Source organism: Eulemur rufifrons, chromosome 17 (genome assembly GCF_041146395.1).
Source record: "Eulemur rufifrons isolate Redbay chromosome 17, OSU_ERuf_1, whole genome shotgun sequence".
In the NCBI taxonomy this organism is placed as follows: Eukaryota; Metazoa; Chordata; class Mammalia; order Primates; family Lemuridae; genus Eulemur; species Eulemur rufifrons.
Window position 1 is genome coordinate 13903160 of NC_090999.1, and position 19748 is coordinate 13922907.

The 19748-nt window shown below is 32.4% G+C and overlaps 1 non-coding gene across 1 annotated transcript; it reads left to right on the forward strand.

Moving 5' to 3' along the window:
- The first annotated feature begins 18927 nt into the window (after positions 1 to 18927).
- LOC138398480 (U6 spliceosomal RNA) lies at positions 18928 to 19034 on the forward strand. The gene has a single exon (XR_011235971.1). It is a non-coding gene; the product is annotated as a U6 spliceosomal RNA (small nuclear RNA).
- Positions 19035 to 19748: the final 714 nt, after the last annotated feature.

Below are 19748 nucleotides of genomic sequence, written 5' to 3' on the forward strand. Positions count from 1 at the left end.
ATTCAAAGAATGGAACCATGTTAGAATTTTGGTCCTGCATGTAGTATCTGCTTTGTTTTCAAATGTATGTTATTTTATTTTCTTTCTGCTTAATTTAAAAAAAAAAAAAGGAAAGAAAAGAAAAAAAGAACTGATGTTCTAAAATAACCCACATTATGTCCTTTAGATGTTAGTTCACATCACTGGTGTTATAGTGCTTAAAATATCAGACCATAGAGAAAATTGTATAAGTCTTGCTCTTTCTAAAGTGTTCACTTCCTCATTAGTGTAACAAAGCTTGCTGTATAAGAAAGTAGCAGCTCTCTGTCAGATTTCAACACCATTTTAAAATGTTTACCTGCCAATAGAATTTTGACACTATACTGAATAAAGCAAACTCTGAATTGAATGTTAAGTATTTATCCTCATCTTATACCATAATTCATGCTTTGAGTCTGTAAATTATTTAATTTTGCTTGACTATTTTATCCAAACTAAGACATATGTGTATAAATATAATTTTAAAAACAAAACAAAGAAAGACAGGAAAAAGATATTTGATTTTGAGATTTAGTTCCCAAAAAATCACCATTGTTCGAATTACTTTTGGTTCTTTTCTTAGTATAGAGATATTTCTTATATATTAGTTAATTATATGCTAGTGAAAAGTGAAAATCTCGTTACCAAGATATCTCAAGTATTGTTATTCATATTTGGAAACATAAACATGTTAAATCAATGCCATCATTGAGATATTTAATAAAAATAAGAAGCTAATGGTTGTCGAATATAGAATAATTTTGTGGAACTGCCTTTGGTACTGGAGACAGGATGATACATCCTGCAGTGAGTGGAAGAAAATGTCACACATGAATTAGGAGATACCACAGTATCTAAATCATAATGTACATCATAGTATATCCTTTGTATATTCCACAGTGTGTATGTGGGGAAAATGAAAATTACAATGAAAAGTGAGTATTCTTACTTTACAAAACTGTTCTGATTATTGCTAATAAAGAACATTGATGTCCTTCTTCTATGACTCAGGGGAAGTATCTAATATCAAAGTTCTCAGATGTTATCCTCTTCTACTATATTAACTTCTCAATCATAAACTTGTTACTTTAAGCCTGTGTGAGGGTTTAAAACTCATTATTTCTTATACACTAAAAGAGTGAGAATGTGATAAACTTTATGTCTGAGATCATAAACTTTTTCATCTTGGTGCAGAGAGGGAAAACTCTCCTTAGTTAACTTCTTTAACTTAGGACCCTCTTTTCTTTGAGGGCACATTCCTCAAAGAGGACAGAAGTAGCCCTAGAAGGGCCCAGCACTGATCTAGGTGTACATTATATACTATAACATGTATTTTCTTCTTTCTCTTTTTATGCCACAATCTCATGAATTCTCTGTCATTATATTGATTTTATCTATGAGAAAACTGATGTGTACTAATGACCAATTAATTTGTGGAAAACTATAGAAATTAATATTGGAATTTAAATCCAAGTGTGCAACTCAAAAACTTTCTGACAAAGGCCGGGCGCGGTGGCTCACGCCTGTAATCCTAGCACTCTGGGAGGCCGAGGTGGGCGGATTGTTTGAGCTCAGGAGTTCGAGACCAGCCTGAGCAAGAGCGAGACCCCACCTCTACTAAAAATAGAAAGAAATTATATGGACAGCTAAAAAATATATATATAGAAAAAATTAGCCGGGCATGGTGGCGCATGCCTGTAGTCCCAGCTACTCGGGAGGCTGAGACAGGAGGATCACTTGAGCTCAGGAGTTTGAGGTTGCTGTGAGCTAGGCTGACGCCACGGCACTCACTCTAGCCTGGGCAACAGAGTGAGACTCTGTCTCAAAAAAAAAAAAAAAAAAAAAAAAACTTTCTGACATTAACGATACCAAAACACGTATGCTATCGAGTCTGATTCTAAGGACGTCACTGCAGTTGAACTGAATTAAAATACTGCAAAACATCATTGGTAGTTACATCTTAGCACAGGTTTGGATCTCCTAGTGGAAACCACACTGTTCTCAATGCCCTAGCTATTTAATTTAGCCTGAAGCTGTCCTAGTAAACATTCAATAAAAAAGAGGTTTAGATAATTTTGTAATACACATAAAAACAAAAAGAAAAGATGTCTCACCTTAATTCTCCTATAGTATCCAAAAATATTGACCCATTAGGAACCTTCCAGACAAGATTGTAAATGCTACAACTTGGCTGAATAACAACAATAGTTCATTTAGGCAAATGAGTATGCCATCCATACTCCATGTTTTCTGAACATTCTACGTAAACTGGTTGTTATTGAATTCTTTTACTTTAAGGGTATGTACAGCCATTTTTGTTTGAAAAAATCCAACGTTAATGTCTAGAATAAAACTTTAAGAAGAATCTAAAAATATAAATTATCTCTCAAATATAGAATGCTACCAAATGTGTTAATTTGATTGTACTATATTAGCTTTCATTTTTTTGTAATTTTCATGTATAAAAAATATGCTGCAAACCCATGCTTAGATAATTTTACATAAAATCATTCCTAACAGTGACAAGCACCAACTTCAGTTTCTGCTGAGTAGCTATCATATAGTCAGCATCAAAAAAATAAAAAAAAAATATGGCCACGACAGAATATTACCACCATACCCTAAAGCTATAAAACTTTCCCCCCTAATTTCAGGTACTACTATATAGCCAGCAGTTAGACACTGAAACATGCATACTCATTGAAGATATACTCAGTGAAAACATGAGTAGATTTATTCAGTTTATATTTAATTAAAAATAAAACATGATGAATGGTATATATAAATACCTATTTGGAGGGATTATTTTAATGTATCTTTAAAATTACTTACTTGCTTGGATGTAGGATTTTATTTTGCAGAATAGATTCAGTATGTAGCCATTAAAGATTAGATATTATAAATAATATTTTTAAAGACAAATATGGAAAATCAACATTAAATTATCCCTGACTATTGAAGAATCAGTATGAGAAAAGGAGAGAGAAAATGGAGTGAGCCAGCCAGCCCTAGGTTGTGACCCCAATCACCGAAGCAAAATTGGCCTCCTACATGTATACGGAAAGAACCAAGGTAATAGGACGCTGCAGTTGCAAAACGTTCCAATATCTGAATTCCATAAACTATCTCAAATGTTTTATTGTTTTCTTTCAGCAAAAGATGGACTGTGGCTTCTAAGGATTGATGGCTAAAAGCAAAAAGTGGATATCTTTGCAAAATGAGGAAAGAAATAGCACAAAGGAAATAGCTAGATCTAAAATGCAGCATCTCTTAAAAATATATTTGTCAATTTAATAGCATTTTGATGGATGGGTTGAAATTGTATTAGAAATTAATCTTTGAACTCATTTTGCACCACAGCTAAGTACTGAAGTTTCAAAGTAAGATAAAACTGGGTTCAAATTCATTTTCAAGTATCTATAGTTATGTGATTTTAGGGATATATTTAAACACCCTAAACTTCATTTCCCTCACTTGTAAACTGGCAAAATAATAAATATCTTGATGGGCAATTTGACAGATAAATAACACATTTATTTTAAAAATATTTCTTATGGTATTCTGAAGATTAGAAATGATTATATGTATCATTACCTCACTATCTGGTACACAGTAAAATCTCAGTAAATGCCAACTTGTGTTCTTAACCACAGTCTTTAGCACTCAATTTTACTTAATATGCAGTCATTTCATTTTTACCCAAAGTGTGAAAACAAACTTAAATAGAGAAACTGTAGTGTGTTAATTGTTGGCACTCACTGCTTAGTCATTAATTAGCTGAGAAGTTAAAGTATTGTTAAAAATCAAAACAAAACATTATTGTTCTTTCTTTTGTCTGTATGGAATACTTTCTACTCTCCCAACCAACTTCTGGTGCTTAGCACAAATCTATCCACTTTCTAAAATAACAGAAATAAAAGCTTTTTAACAAAACTCAAAATGGAGGAGAGAGACAGATAATATTTTATCTCAAAAAGGCAGAGGGATTATGCTGATTGTTTTTTAAAATTGACTATGGACAATTACTCTACAGCAGCCCACATAAATCTTCTGTAGCTTTATGTTGAAGGGACCTGTGATGGGCCGAATTATGTGCCCCAGATTTCATATGTTGAAGCCCTCACTGCCAGTGCCTCAGAATACACTGTGTATGGAGACAGGACCTTTAAAGAGGTGAATAAGTTAAAGTGGGGGACTTAGGGTGGCCCCTAATCCAATCCCACAGGTGTACTTATAAGAAGAGGACATTAGGGACACACAGAGAGACACCAAGACTTCACATGCACAAAGGAAAGTGCATGTGAGGACACAGTGAGAAGGTGGCTGTCCGTAAGCCAAAGAGGGAGGACTCAGGAGAAACCATGCCTGCTGGAACCTTGCTCTTAGATTTCCACCCTCCATCATAATGAGGAAATGAATTTCTTTTGCATAAGCCACCCGGTCTCTGATATTTTGTTATGGCAGCCTTAGCAGAGTAGCATATAAACCGTTTAAATAATATCTAAAGGTCAGGGGAAGAGATTGGACCTGGTGGGTCAGAAACTATATGTGTTGGTAGTGGGAATACAGTGATGTTGGGGAGATGGGTGCAGAGGGTCTAAAGACGGAAAAGTCATTGGGTTATTGAATCAACCCATATATATTGTACCTGCCCACCTGCATGGTGTTTCCAATCCTCCTCTCTCCATCATATATTTTCCACATCCTTGACCACATTCCAACACACTACATAATTAACTTATTTTTGTCTTTCTTGTACCCCCAACCCCTATAACAAGAAAGACACTGATGTTAGCTTGCTTTTCATTTTAATTTCTTTTTTAATGACATATGTTTGCTCTTGGAAAATATTTGATGCTTCATTAAAGTTCAAAACAAATAAATAAATGAGAGTGTCCAGAGAGAAGAAAATTCTACATGGGTGGCTCTAAGAGTCAAAAAACAGTTGTGTGAGCTGTATAGGCTCGAGGAGACCCTTTCTATTCAAGAAATGTAGAATCAGTATTGACTGTAATAGAGAGTGGCTTGACCTTGAGGTAAAGGATTATTCTGAAGAATATTTTTACTGATTAGCTAGCAGAAAAATAATTTTACCTTATACTTTCTCATGTTAAGAATATATAAAGGAGTTTGTATTAGAATAATAAAAAATAAAAGATAATAGTGTAATAAAAATGTCAATTGAAACAGTTAAGTCAAAATGTTTTGACAGTCTATGTATTTTAATATTGAATACTAAGCTATAATAAACTAAATATATATTATTTGTGCTAATTTTCCAAGATAGTCCAGTCAAGAAGTCAAAAAGTAGCAAACATGAACTTACTAGAGCCTAACCAAGTCATTAGCCAACATGGGTCAAATACTAGATAGTGCAGAACTGTCTCTAGGCAATATAATATTTCAGAGAATGGATTATTGGAAAAGTCAAACAATACCTTCTGGATCATCACAGAAGTGAAAACCAGGGTTTTGCCTAACATTCATTTATATGCCTATTAAGGCTTTATACTACTAAAGGTGAGGAGGTCATGGGACAAAGCTCTATAGGAAAGAATAGATATGGATTATGTTTAGCAAATGGATTGAACAGTTTTCTCTTTATTATTGGAGAATAGTAGCATAAAAAAGATAAGTAACTATCTAATTCATGGAAGACACTGATTTCTCATAGTAAAGAGTAGGACTCATTGTGCACTTTTATATAAGGAATGCCAATCATGGTAATGCATACTTGGAAAACCAATATGACAGTATTGAATGAGCAATAGGAAGAGTTAGTACAAACAAAAATGGGTAAGAAAATAAATCAACATGCCTCACATGAAGGTGAATGGGAGGAATGAATCTTGGAGCTTAAGGGGTGAGAGAAGAACTGCCAGTGATGGAAGCAGTAAGAGCAATGCCCCTGAATATTATCATGCTCAAGAAATAAAAGCAGACCACTCCAAAGACTACTCATTTTACTTTGTTTTTTAAATCAACTGCCAGTCATGGATGCATGACTATACTGCAGGGTTTATCATAAGTATAGTCTGGACTATTGTTTTCTCCACTACTATGAACACGAGTAAACAGTTTACTTGCATTTCCCATTCTCCTACAAGACATTCAATTACTCCCTATCAGTGCTATGGTGACCATTAATTTTCCACCCAAACAGAGACACTTCTATTAATAATTATATTGGGCCATCAGGACTATCCTATGCAAAGTGGAAGGTTATCCTTACCTTAAATGTCATTTTAGATACAAACTATTGGAAAATCCTCTCTAAACAATTTTCTCATTAAATACAGATATTGTTACTTTAATAATATTTCCTTTTCTACGTTTCAGTTGCATTTATCCTTCCCTATGGCTAATATTCTAAAGTAGCTTTGGGTTTTACATTTTGTGTTATGATAGAAAATATTTTATATTTATATTTTATGTTTGGAAGTTCTGAGTTGGCACTGTTGAGTCTATTTAGAGGACAAAATGTTCAAACCAAAATTACATCTAAATTTCAGTCATTGAAGTGTTTCAGAAATTAAAGCTTGAGTATAATTTGTAACTGTCCATATGTTGTGGAAATAAGCTGAACATACATCAAAGAAATCATTTTTCTGGGAACGTTTTTCAGAGCTTTCAAAGGCTCACAGAGTCCTTGCTTCACTTGGAAATTGCTAAAGAGATCCTTTGAACTATTGAAATGTGGGATATCCAGCATTTGTGTTTTGTTTTGTTTTGTCTCATTTTTCCAGATGCTTTTATTATCTGCAAGGATGGAGAATAGTTTCTAGCTAATCAACTGACATAAAACACTTTGCTTAATTTGCTATTATATTGCAATGCTCTTTTGCATGTATCTTTCCTTTGCTGTTGTACTTAAATGCTCTTTGGGATATATCTTTTCCTAGAGACCGACGAAAAGTGAGAAGTTACTAAAAATAGGTTGGCAAGGCACATAATTACATAACGTAATTTATAATAACAGAAATAAACTTGCAAGCATAGTAAATAATATGAAAATGTATAACTGCTATGTTGAAAGGCTAATGACTTTGCATGATCAGATAGAGTAAGGATAATAATGTCATCATCAACAGAACTATATTATAGAAATGGATATATGGGTGATAATATCACAACCTGGCAAAACTAATCTATAAGATAATAGATCAAAATTTTAAATTAAAGTTAATTTAAATTTAAATGGCAATGATATGGACGATAAATTATTTGATATAAAATGTTTAGCAAGCAGTAAAGTTTTCTAAAATTATAAAAAGTACAATTACATAGAGAATTTTTCCCCCTTTTAAAAATTTTTATTACGATAAAAACACTTAACATGACATCTACAGTCTGAACAATATAGTGTTTTTAACTATATAGGCAAAATGTTGTACAGAAGATCTCTGGAACTTATTTATCTTGTATAACTAAACATTTATACCCAAGGAACAACTCCCTACTCCCCCCTGTTCCCAGCTCCTGGAAACTGCCATTCTACTTTCCATTTCTGTGAGTTTGACAATTTTATATACTTCATTTAAGTGAAATAATGCAGTATTGGTCTTTCTGTGACTAGTTTATTTCACTTAGCATAAGCTAAAATTCATCCATGTTGTTGCATATAGCAGGATTTCCTTTTTTTAAAAGGCCCAGTAATATTTAATTGTGTATATACCACATTTTCTTTATTCATTTATCTTTCCATGGACATTTAGATGTTTCTCTTCGCTATTGTGAATAATGCTGCAATGAATTTAACTTGTGAGAGCAGATACTTCTGAGATCCTGATTTCAATTCTTTGGGATATACCCAGATCCATATGATTGATAGATCAAATATTTGTTCAACTTTTAATTTTTTTTTGAGGAAATTCTGTAGCGTTTTCCATAGTGGCTACAATATTCTGCATTCCAATAACAGTACACAAGGGTTTCAATTTCTCCATATCCTTATAAACATATATTATCTTATACAGAAAACTATCAAAAGGTACAGGTATGTTTACATTTTTATGTTCCTTATTTGACTATATTAAATAACGTTATGTGTTCTTATATGTATTAATAATTTAATATTTACTCTAATAAGACATTTGTTGGATTGTATTTAATCAAGAAATCCAGAACAGATTAATAACAAAGGCCTGGATTATACACTATTAACATAAACTAGAGAGTCTCCATGGATAAGAGTGTTCTAGACAAACCTGTAAGAGAGAACAACTGCCAAAATCCCTAGGGAAAATCTAAGCGACCGACTGTCCTTGGTGGTTCTGAATAGTTCTGATCCAAGAGTTCTGCACTCTAGTACCCATCTCTCTCTCCCAAAAGACTGAGGTGAAATAATATCCAAAACCTTTGTAACAAGCAGTGTGTCAGCATGAGAATCCCAGGGTTCTAAGGTTAAACTGAAAGGCTCCAAAGAGTCCTGATGCTAAGTAGGATCTTGGATTCACAGAATGAGCAACAAAATGATTTGTATTTCTATTCTTTTCTATTTTCTTGCTAATACTGATGGGAAAATCCAATGGCTCACAGGGCTTTTGAAACTTTAGCTGACAATCATCTGATCAAACTAGTGATGTATGTTTTGGTATCTGAGACGTTCTGTGTTTCTTTTGCATCAGTTAGCTGCTTAATTAATTTTATCTTGAATCCTATAATTCCCGGGTCAACAAATTATTTCTGTAAAGGTCCAGATAGTGAATATTTTCAGCTTTACGGCCACACTCTTATTTGCAAGTACTAAAATGATTGCCATTGTAGGCAGACATAGGCTGCCTGTATCTATATGAATGGATATGGGATGATTTGGCCCACTGAGCCTACTTTGCCAGCCCCTACCATAAACTTCCATATTCTATAAGCCATCTCACTTATGATGAAGAAACTCTCATATTACAGGGCAGATTTGAAATCATGGTGTGGTAGTGAGGAGCACAGACTTTGAACCCATAGTGTCTGCAATGATTGGATGGTCTTTACCAAAAATGGGAACACTAATATTTTCTATATCACAGAATTGTGAGAATAAAAATAAATATATATATAATATTTAGAGTACTCAAACACATAAATGTGCTATTTAAGTGAATGCAGCAATAAATAATATCAATTATAACAATTATTACTATTATTCATATTTCTTATTTAATGTCGTATTAATCTCAACTGTTCTATTTATTAAGTATAATCACCTGTTGAATTTCTACTATTAAATTTCCTAGATTTATTTGCTTTGTATCAATTCCTAAATCTTTACATTATTTAATATTTGGTTGACATTGTAAGACAGATTTTAATCTACCATGATCAACCTGCAACAGGAAGCTAAAATATATATTTATAAAAATAAAAATCCATCATGGTTGTTAATTTGACACTTTGGTCTGTTACATAGATGTATAAAACTCAGGAATTCTCTGTTAGTTTTACTCTCCTCATTTGTAACAGGAACAAACTTAATTGATAAACTTTTTGTTATTCAGTTTTGTATAAATCCCTTTCTTGACAGGGAAGTGGTTGCATTTATAATGACTCTTTTTGAAGCTTTTCAAGGATGCAGAACAGCATCAATTTTTAGGAACAGAGAGTTACAAAACAATTAATTTATTATCATAATAATATTATAAATAGCCAAAATATTCAATATCCTTAGGCTCCAAATCAAATATTGCTATCACATAAACTCTAAATGAAGTCTTATCCATTTATCTTTTGAAATCACAAAGAGAAAATTTAATACAGAAAAATGTAATACTTGCATTTATTTGCTAAAATATTTTTATAGAAATATAAAATAATATTTTTTAAGATTAGAAAAATAACAGCATAATATGCAGAAGTTGTGCCATATATCTATTGTCTTATTTTGCACACTTCCTTCATTACAACACAGTGATGGTGAGGGTGGTGTCAAATAAATAGTTCTTGAAGGATTTATTGGACAAGTTGGCAAATTGAAAAAATTAAATAAAAATAAAAGAAACTATAAATATGATTTTTCAGGGCAGGTGATTATAGGATTTAACAATGTTAAATAAAAGGAATTTTACAAGAAAAACAATTTTCAATTTTACATTAAAATGATCATAGTATAGATTGTGTCTATCTCTTTCCTTTCAAGAATTTTTATTTTCTGTTATATTTTACATGCTTGGGTACTCATTTCACATATATTTATATTTTATGGTTAAAATTTCCTCAGAACTCATTATTCTCTGTATAAATGAAGAGACAGTGAATATTATTTTTCTCTTTTTATAGATGAGAATGCTGAAAACTAAAATTATGTAACATGGCCAAGAAGAACCTGTATATTGTAGGTGAAAGAGATAAGACTTGAATATGGGTCTTTCATGCTATCGTACTTGCTTTCAACTATCACATTTCATCTCAGGGAAAAATACAGTAGATAAGATTACACTATTTTAAAGAAAAAATTCACTATGATGACAAATTTACTTATTCATATTAGTAAAAGCAAACTACTTACAATTATAAGCCAGCGAACCTACTTAATTTTGGTTCAGTACTTTTATGATTTATTACTTTTGTTTCCATATTCTATTTACAACAAAAGTTACTGCAACATTCTGGATGAGGTGAAAGCAGAAATACATATACCCACCATTGGATGTATTCTTCTTTTTAAATTCATGAATAGTAATATGACATTTAATATATCTATCATTATAATCAAGAATGATACTCATGCAGTGAAGACACTAAAAATCTTAAGAAACACAAACACACAAATATACATGCATATATATTAGCTGTAATAGCATATGAGGTGACATATGTGTCTTACTATACTATATTGTGCTAATATAATCATGAAACTCAATAGACAAGTTTGTGAATGCCATAGGATAAAGACAGTTTGGCTTGGTAGTGTTTAATGTCTATCATAATCTCTAAACTTCTAAAACTCGAATCCTTTTCCAGTGAGTAAATTTAATAAGCCCCACCTTTGCTTGAACATTCATTTATAAAACTATGCAATGAATTTTAGAAGAATGTATATAAATTTAAAAGGTGTTCACCATGACATAGCATGTGTTAACAAAAGATTTTTACAGCTGAAGGGCATTCTCACCCCTGGCAAAGACAAGCACTTGTGTTTTCCTTGTCAGCCAATTTCAACTCACTAACTTCCTGATACATTAACTAATCTGAGTTATTATAACAATAAGTACCTGAGCTGTCGAACCTCAGAATCTATAATAGAGTGTTCAGGTTTGGTTTACACATTGACTCGCAAGTCAAAATTAAGTATCATTTTTTATATAAATGTTATAATCTGCCATTGTAAATCTAAATTTAAAATTTAGGTTTGCAGCATATTTGGGCAAAACTATTATATTTTCCACATTTTAAGGTGAAAAGATTTTGTATATTTAGTCTTTATACCTCTGGTACACAGCTCTTAAAACTCTTGAAATCTGTTGGAGAGATAGGAGTGTGTTTTTATGCTAATGAGATGGCTGGTGGCTGGGGGACCCTAATAGATAGCCTCAGAATGTGGGCTGGTTGCAAGGGGAACCAACCTTTTGATTAGAGGGTCAGAACATTTAGTTTCATATCCTTGCCCTGTCCTTCTAATGATGGGAAAAAGGCTGAAAGTTGAATTGATCACCAATGGCCTACAAAATGAAGCCTTCATAAAAACACAAAAGGACTGGGTTAGGGAGCTTCCTGATAGCTAAACACATGGAGGTTTCTGGAGGGTGGCAAGTTCACAGGCCTTGCCCTAGGCATGTCTTCTACATGGCTGTTCCTCTGCATCCTTGGTAATATTCATTAGAATAAATGGGTAAATGTAAAGAGTTTCCTTAAGTTCTGTGAGCTACTCTAGCAAATCAATGGAACCCCAGAAGGGGGCAATGGGAACCCTGATTCATAGCCTGCCATTCAGAAGTACAGGTCACAACCTGGGACTTGCGATTGGTGTCTGAAGTCAGGGACAGTCTTGAGGAACTGAGTCCTTTCCCTGTGGCATCTGACACTACCCCCATGATGAGAGAATCAGAATTGAATAGAATTAGAAGATACCCAGCTGGTGCCTGCTGTGGAAGTGCTTGAAACGAGGGCAAATGACCCCACACATCTGGTGTCAGAAGTTTTGTGTTGACCGGTATGCAAGAGTAGGAAAAGTACATTTTTTTATTCCTACATCTCTTACAATACGTGTGATCATGTTCATAAAGCTAAATAAATAAATATTTTCTGCTTATGATTCTCATTTCTAATGAATGCCTCAATGATAACTACTTTATGAAGCTACTACTTACAAAAATAAAGCATAATAAATGCCGATTATTGTAAAGATATTAATCTATAAATGTTATCACCTAATTTAAAATTGGCATCAAATTCAATGAGTCAGGCAAATAATTATTTTATTCATAAACATGTTAGAATAGATAAAATCTAATGAATTGCTTTGCCTTATGTATTCATTAAAAATCATTGAGATGCATTGAATTTTCTACAAAAGAAAAACAAAATAGAATATAAAGCAATCATCTAAAAATAATTTCTAATTGAAGATAATTTTCTTGCTTTCTATTAATAACAGATTTAAAATGAATTTGAATGATATGCTTTGAAACACTTAAATCCATTTGTTTCTGACATGCCAGTAAATATCCAAATACAATTATTTTCTCTTATTAACTAAAAATGATTCATGTGTTATCTGAGTTAAAAAACTATTTAACTTCCACTAACCTTTATATCTATGTAGGTGCTTGTGATTCTAAAGCTGGAGACCAGCCAATAACAAGTATTTTTTTTAGCCCTTGTCCATCACGTTTGGATTATTATTCAGGTATAAAAATAAAAAAGACCTAACTCACATGACAAGGGAAACATTTTTTAGTACATAGTTTGTTATTTTTTAAATTTGATTTTAACCAAGTTTTATTAGCCAGAAAGTGGCCAAAGATAATTTTCAGAAACTAATTTAATTCATATGAATATGTAGCCCTGAAGAGCTTAAATGAAGCAATTTAGAGGATGGTTTACCAGTAGTCTCTTTATATCAATGAATATGTTCTAGATCAGTGCTGTCAGATAGAAAAATATAATATAAGCCACATTTATAACTTTAAATTTTCTCACAGGCACACCATCAAAATGAACTGATAAAATTAATTGTGCTATTTTATTTTAACAATTATATCTGAAAAATTATAACTTCAACATGCAGTCAATGTAAAAAAACTGCTAATGAGATAGCTTACTTTCTGTTTTTTGTACTAAGTTTTCAACATCCACGTACATTTTATATTTACAGCATATTTCAACTTGAACACCAAATTTTCAACAGTTAAAGTGAAATATAGGTTTAGCAAAACGATACAGTTATAATTAACAAAAACTTACATTACTTCAATTTATATCAATTTATAAATTAAATTTAAAATCAAATTAATTTAAATTAAATAAAGTCAAAAATTCAGTTCTTCAGTTGCACTAGCCACATGCTTACTGGCTACCATGCTAGACAGTGTGGTCCTAAACTAGGTAACAGACAAGAATATTTTAGTCTATTTAATGAATAATTTATAATTTTTAATAAAATACAACCATAAATATAATATTTCTCAATTTATTAAATGTATGGTCTTTTAAACAATTATATTTTCTACAATGTTAGTCTCAAAATGCATTAGTATTCACTATAAACCAGAATAACAACTGTGTGATAACAGAATAGCCTTTCATTCTTTCTTAAAATGTGAATAGATACATAATTGATATTTTTGAAGTGACTAGTTTAATTATCTCTGAATGAATTTAGTTCTAATTTTATAAATACGTTATTCAGAGATTCAATCTATAAAATAGTCACGTTCATTGAACAAGAGAGCACAATTTCAACACTGTTCTGTGATAGGAGCAAGGACCGTAACCAAGAGCCTCACTTTGTATAACAGGAAGATTAGAAGATTCTCAGAAGGGGAAAGCATGGTTGCTAGCATAAAAAGCAATTAAACAAACCCTACAAAACTCCCCGATCACAGCATCCCTGTTTCACCCGAACAATACATCCATCTGATATGAATCCTGTGCCTGAAGGAAGAACTAATGCAAAGATCAAGGAAACAGAAAATTAAGAATTAAGTAAATGAATATTAAATTGTTTCTATTTGCCCTTTTATTATTGTTTTTCTGAATTCAATATAGCTTCTTATCAAAGGACACAAAATTGATGATAAAATATGAAATTAATTTGAGTCCACATAATGAAAAGAAATATGAGGAAGAGAGAAGTTGGAAACTTCAATATAAAAGAAATAAAAATAAATTCCTAGAGGAAGTAATGGGTATGGGTAACTTAAGCCCAAGATAGAATTAATAAAAATGTGATTGAATATATGCAGATGAACCACTTTTAGGAAATTAAATTACATAGAGGAAGAAATAATTATGTGGTTCCAGAAAGGCTTGCATTTAATACTATTTAATATGGCCATGGAAAAAGTTGCTCAATCTCTCTGAACCTCAAATTATTCTGTACAATGGAGTTAATTGAAGGTTGGGATATTAGGAGTGGAAATAATATAGGTCCTAGCATAGAGACATTCAATAAATATTAGATCTGTTTATAGTGTGATGATACACTGTAATAACATAACAATGACTACCAATGTTGAAGCCCTGACTATACAGTCTTAATTATATGCTTGCTCTGAATCCTTATACCCTTTCAAATAGCTTATGAAATTGAAATTATTGTCCACATTTCAGAAATGGAAATCTATCCTCAAAGATGGTAAGCACGGATAAAATTACCTCATAAGTATGTTGAAGAGCAGGGGGTCAAACACATGTAATCCAGAAACCCTGCTCTGAAACACATGTCATGCTATAATTTAATGCAGACTCATACGTATACATCAGTCAGAAAGTTTAATTTCATATTTTAATTATTAAATTTTCCTAGCCATAGGCTAAAATGGATTTATCGTAGAAAACCTGTGTGGTAACTGGTTAAAGTGGAGAATTGGTGGTCACCATGTTTGATAATATAATAATATATATTCATCCATGTTTGTATAGAGCAGTGCAGGCATTATATATATGATGTAGGGTTATAACGACAGTGCAAGTGATATTTACCAAATCAATTCTATATTAACATGAATTTTAGTAAAGATATGCCTTACATTTAAATAAGTTGCTCATAAACTTAAATGGCATAACTTTTTTCTTATAGAAAATTCATAATTGAATTACTTGCATTTATAATGAAACTCTTGAATTGCAGTGTTTTGTACTAGTAAACATTGGTTTCTAAAAATAGTCAATAAAGCTACTTTTTATTATTAAGTTATAAAAAATTAATGTCAAAGTATAGTTATTCAATTTGTTTTCTGTAAACTTTTATTAGTTCCTACTTTTTGGATTAACTGCTGATAATGCTATACAAATTTTACAGATTTTAACAAGTTATAAAATGTGGCATGGGTAAAGATTGTTGAAATAAAGTGCAAATAAACATTTAGAAAAGTTTAGAAAGCCAAAGTATGAAAAATGTGATTGGTAGGGCATTTTATGTGAACATTTGAAATTCATTCATTTATTCATTCAATTTACTCAGTAAATATTTATTAAATGCCTTTTGCCTGTTAGGCACTGTGCTAGATTTGTTATATGGCATGAATTATTAGTAGAAAAGGCCTCTGTCTGGAAATAGACTGAATTTCTTATTCTAATGTAACCAGTTCTATGAACCCCTACATGTTTTATATAATCCTCTATCTTAACTAACTAGTTGACCTTAACCACATGAACTTTTTTGTTGTTTCCCAGAAATGATGGACTCAAACTCCTGGCCTAAGGTGATTCTCTGGCCTAGGCCTCCCAAAGTGCCAAGATTATAGTTGCAGCCACCACACAGCCTGAAATGATGGGTTTCTGCAGGACAAAGTGGTTGAGATTCTGAAGTCCTCAGGGCAGACATCTGCTGCCAGGACTCACCACACCCCTCCACCTGTCCCAGGGCATGTGCCCCCCCCTTAAAAAGCCCATGATCTGCATTAATTTGAGAGGCAGATTTGAGGCAGCTTCTCCCAATTCTCCTGGCAAGACTTGTGTTGTATTAAAAATTCATTTCTTCCTTGGCAGTCATCATCTCAATAATTGAATCTTTGTGCAATGAGCAACTGGACCTAGACAGAAACCTCCTTGGGGTTTTGACCCCACTAAGTGGTTATGGCATGTAGGTAAGTGACCACTTTCTATTTCACAGAAAAAAATGAAGACATTAAAAGAGAAGAGTAATTAAACATGAAGCACACTCCATATTAGAAAAGCCTGAGAAGACAGTTTGGCAGCAAGTAAATACAGTACAGTATACAGGCAAGTGGTTTTCTTTTGATTTGTATTCAGTGATGAATCCAAGGGTAAATTGTGTATGTAAAAGATATCATAAAATTTTTAAATAAAACACTTGCATATATTTGTTTTGATATCCCCAGGACTTTTTTTGTCTTGAGATTCAGCATATATTAAAGCTGAGATTTAATTAACTACTCAACAATCCTGGGTGCCTAATCTCAATTCTATAATAATTACTCATGTCTCTTCTCTCACATCTCCAACTACCTCTAGAATATTTCTACATAGATACCCGGTACATCTCCATCAGGTATCTTCTCTTGAATGACCAAGTGCATTGTCAATGAGCAGTAATACTTTGAAAGGAATCTATTTTTCTGAGCAGTGGGTGCCAAGAATGGGTTTAAAATGTTCAGTAAACTATGCTGTAAACTGATATGCTGTCATTTAAACTTTTTTCTTCCATTTATAAAACACAGGCAGAGTATAAAGTTATATTATCAAAGAACAATAAAAATTAATTTGTATGAAGTAGAAATAATCAAGCAAGTGAACAAAAAATCCCCCAAGAAAACAAATGAAATTAATTTGTCATAAATTCTGTAATAAAAGTTAAGAAGATCAAGACCCCCTTTTTTATTAAGGCTGTCACAAATGAGAAATGTCATTTAAAATAGCAATTTGGAATTTCTTTTTAATGGTTATTCCTTCAAGTATTTTCTTCAAAATTACCGTGAAAATCAGCAGAGAAGGACAATTTAATTAAGCAGCCAAAAGGCCAAGTAGAAAAAAGAAAATTTAAGACAAGTGGTTATAAAAAATAGTAACAATCAAGAATAGAATGACATTAAAATGGGAACATCATCATTTAATGTTTTATAGACAGGTGCCAACGTATCTTAAGAATGATTAAACTTTACAGAATTTTATGTTGTAGGAACAAGATGGTGGAATAAGACACCCTGATCTCTCCTTTCAATAGACACACCAATTTAGCAATAATACACAGATCAATTTCCTTTGTTAGAAATAAATAAACTAGTAGAAAGGCTCTGTCATTCTGGGTGAGTGCTACCCAGTCACATCAAAACTGGTACAAAAATTTGAGATAATCTCTCAACATAATCCCCACTCCTGGTGCAGCATAATACAATTATGAAGAAACCTCTAACTCCCAGCTTCTTCCTAGGAAAAGAGCTAGACTAATGGCCAAACATTCCAACTTTTCCAGGGGCTTCTCAAGGTATTTGTTTCTGTCTTACCTGTCTCAGAGCACTCATGAGACTCTGTATATACTAGACCCCTAGGTACAACAAAGAACTAGTCTAAACTAGTATAATAACTCACCAAAGCTCTTCCCCATCCCGATCTCAATGCAGAACAAGGAAATGAAACCAAGCTCTAATCTTCGCCAGGTAAGGAAAAGATTTGGATCATACAATCAATATTCCCACTTCTTGGTGATGCCAAAAGGATTGGCTTCTGCCTCACTTATCTCAGAGCACTGAAGAGACCTGTCATACTCTAGACACCTGAGGGCCACTAAGAACAATGGTTTGGATTAGCATAAAGGTTTTAGAGACCCCCAGAATCTCCAGCCAGGCCATTTTTTGAGGGTATTCTCTTGTATGAGGCTAATCAATGAACACTGGGAGAGGTGATGTTTTTTTCTAATGCATAGATGCCAGCACAACGAGGTAACGAAAAAAAACTGTGACAAAAATGCTCACCAAGCTCAGAGGAGTAATCAATTAGCAAAAGGAGAGTTTCAACAAAGAGATAGAATACTTTTAAAAGGGAAGCAAACAGGAATCCTGAATTAGAAGAATGTAATAAATGAACTGAAAAATTCAATGGAGGGATTCAATACAAGACAAGATCAAACAGAAGAAAGTATAACTAGATCAAAAGCATTTTAAATTACACAGTCAGAAAAGGAAAAAGTGAAATAGAGGAAGAAAGCTTTAGGGACTTACAGACACCATCTAGCAGACCAATATACACATTATATTAGAGTCCCAGAAGAAAAAAGGAGAAAATATCAAAAGGCTTATTCAGAGAAATAATGGGTAAAATCTTCTGTAATCTGTAAAAAGAAGCAGACATCCCAATCCAGGAAGCCCAACCTCTTCCCTAATAAGATGAAATAAAAAAAATACACATAGTGACACATCATAATCAAATTATCAAAAGTCAAAGATAAAGAGAGAATTTTGAAAGCAGCAAGAGAAAAGGAACTCATCACATACAAGGGGTACTCCATAACAACATCAGTGTATTTATCAGCAGAAACTTTTCAGGGGATATTATATTCAAAGGGCTGAAAGAAAACCACCATCCAGAAATCGCACATCCAGCAAAACTACCTTAACAAATTTAAGAAGAATGAAATTATGCCATTTTTTTCAATCACAATGAAATAAAACTGTATCAATATTATGAGAAAAATCATAAAATTCACAAATATGTAGAAATTAAACTGTATATATCTGAACAACCAGTTGGTCAAAGAAGAAACCAAAATATAAATTGGAAATTATCTTACAAAAAATAACAGAGCTCACTTAGGCCACACATATGCTAAAATTGGAACAATACAGAGTAGATTAGTATGTCCCCTGCACAAGGATGACATGCAAATTTGTGAAGCATTCCATATTTTTAAAGCCACGTGTTCTCACTTATAAGTGGGAGCAGTATAATGGACACTGTAGACTTAAAAGTGGGGGAAGATGAGGGATGAAAAATTACCTATTGGGTACAATGTACACTATTTGGGTTATGTGTATATTAAAAGTCCAGACTTCACCAATATATTAATACAATATATACATGTAAGCGAATCAACTTGCACCCCCTAAATCTATTGAAATAAAATAAAAATGAATAACATGCAGCGGGAAGCCATTAAACACACACACACACACACACACACACACACACATACTAAAGCATATTGGATGATGTAAAAGCAGTACCAAGGGGGAAATTTATAATAATAACTATCTACTTTACAACAAAAGAAAGATCTCAAACAATTAACTTTACATCTCACGGAACAAGAAAAATAACAAAGGCCAAAGTTAGCAGAAAGAAGAACCTAATAAAGATCAGAGCAGAAATAAAGAAAATAGTGAATACGAAAACAGAAGAAAAAACCAACAAACTTAGAGTTGATTTTTTGAAAAGATAAAATTGACAAACCTTTAGCTAGACTAAGAAGAAAAAGAGAAAATAAAAGAAAAAGAGAAATGAAATAGCAGGCATTAAAAGAGATGCCACAGGAAAAAAAAAGAATTATACAAAAATACTATGAACAATTATGTGCCAACAACATAGATAATCTAGAAGAAATATTGATAAATAAATTCCTAGAA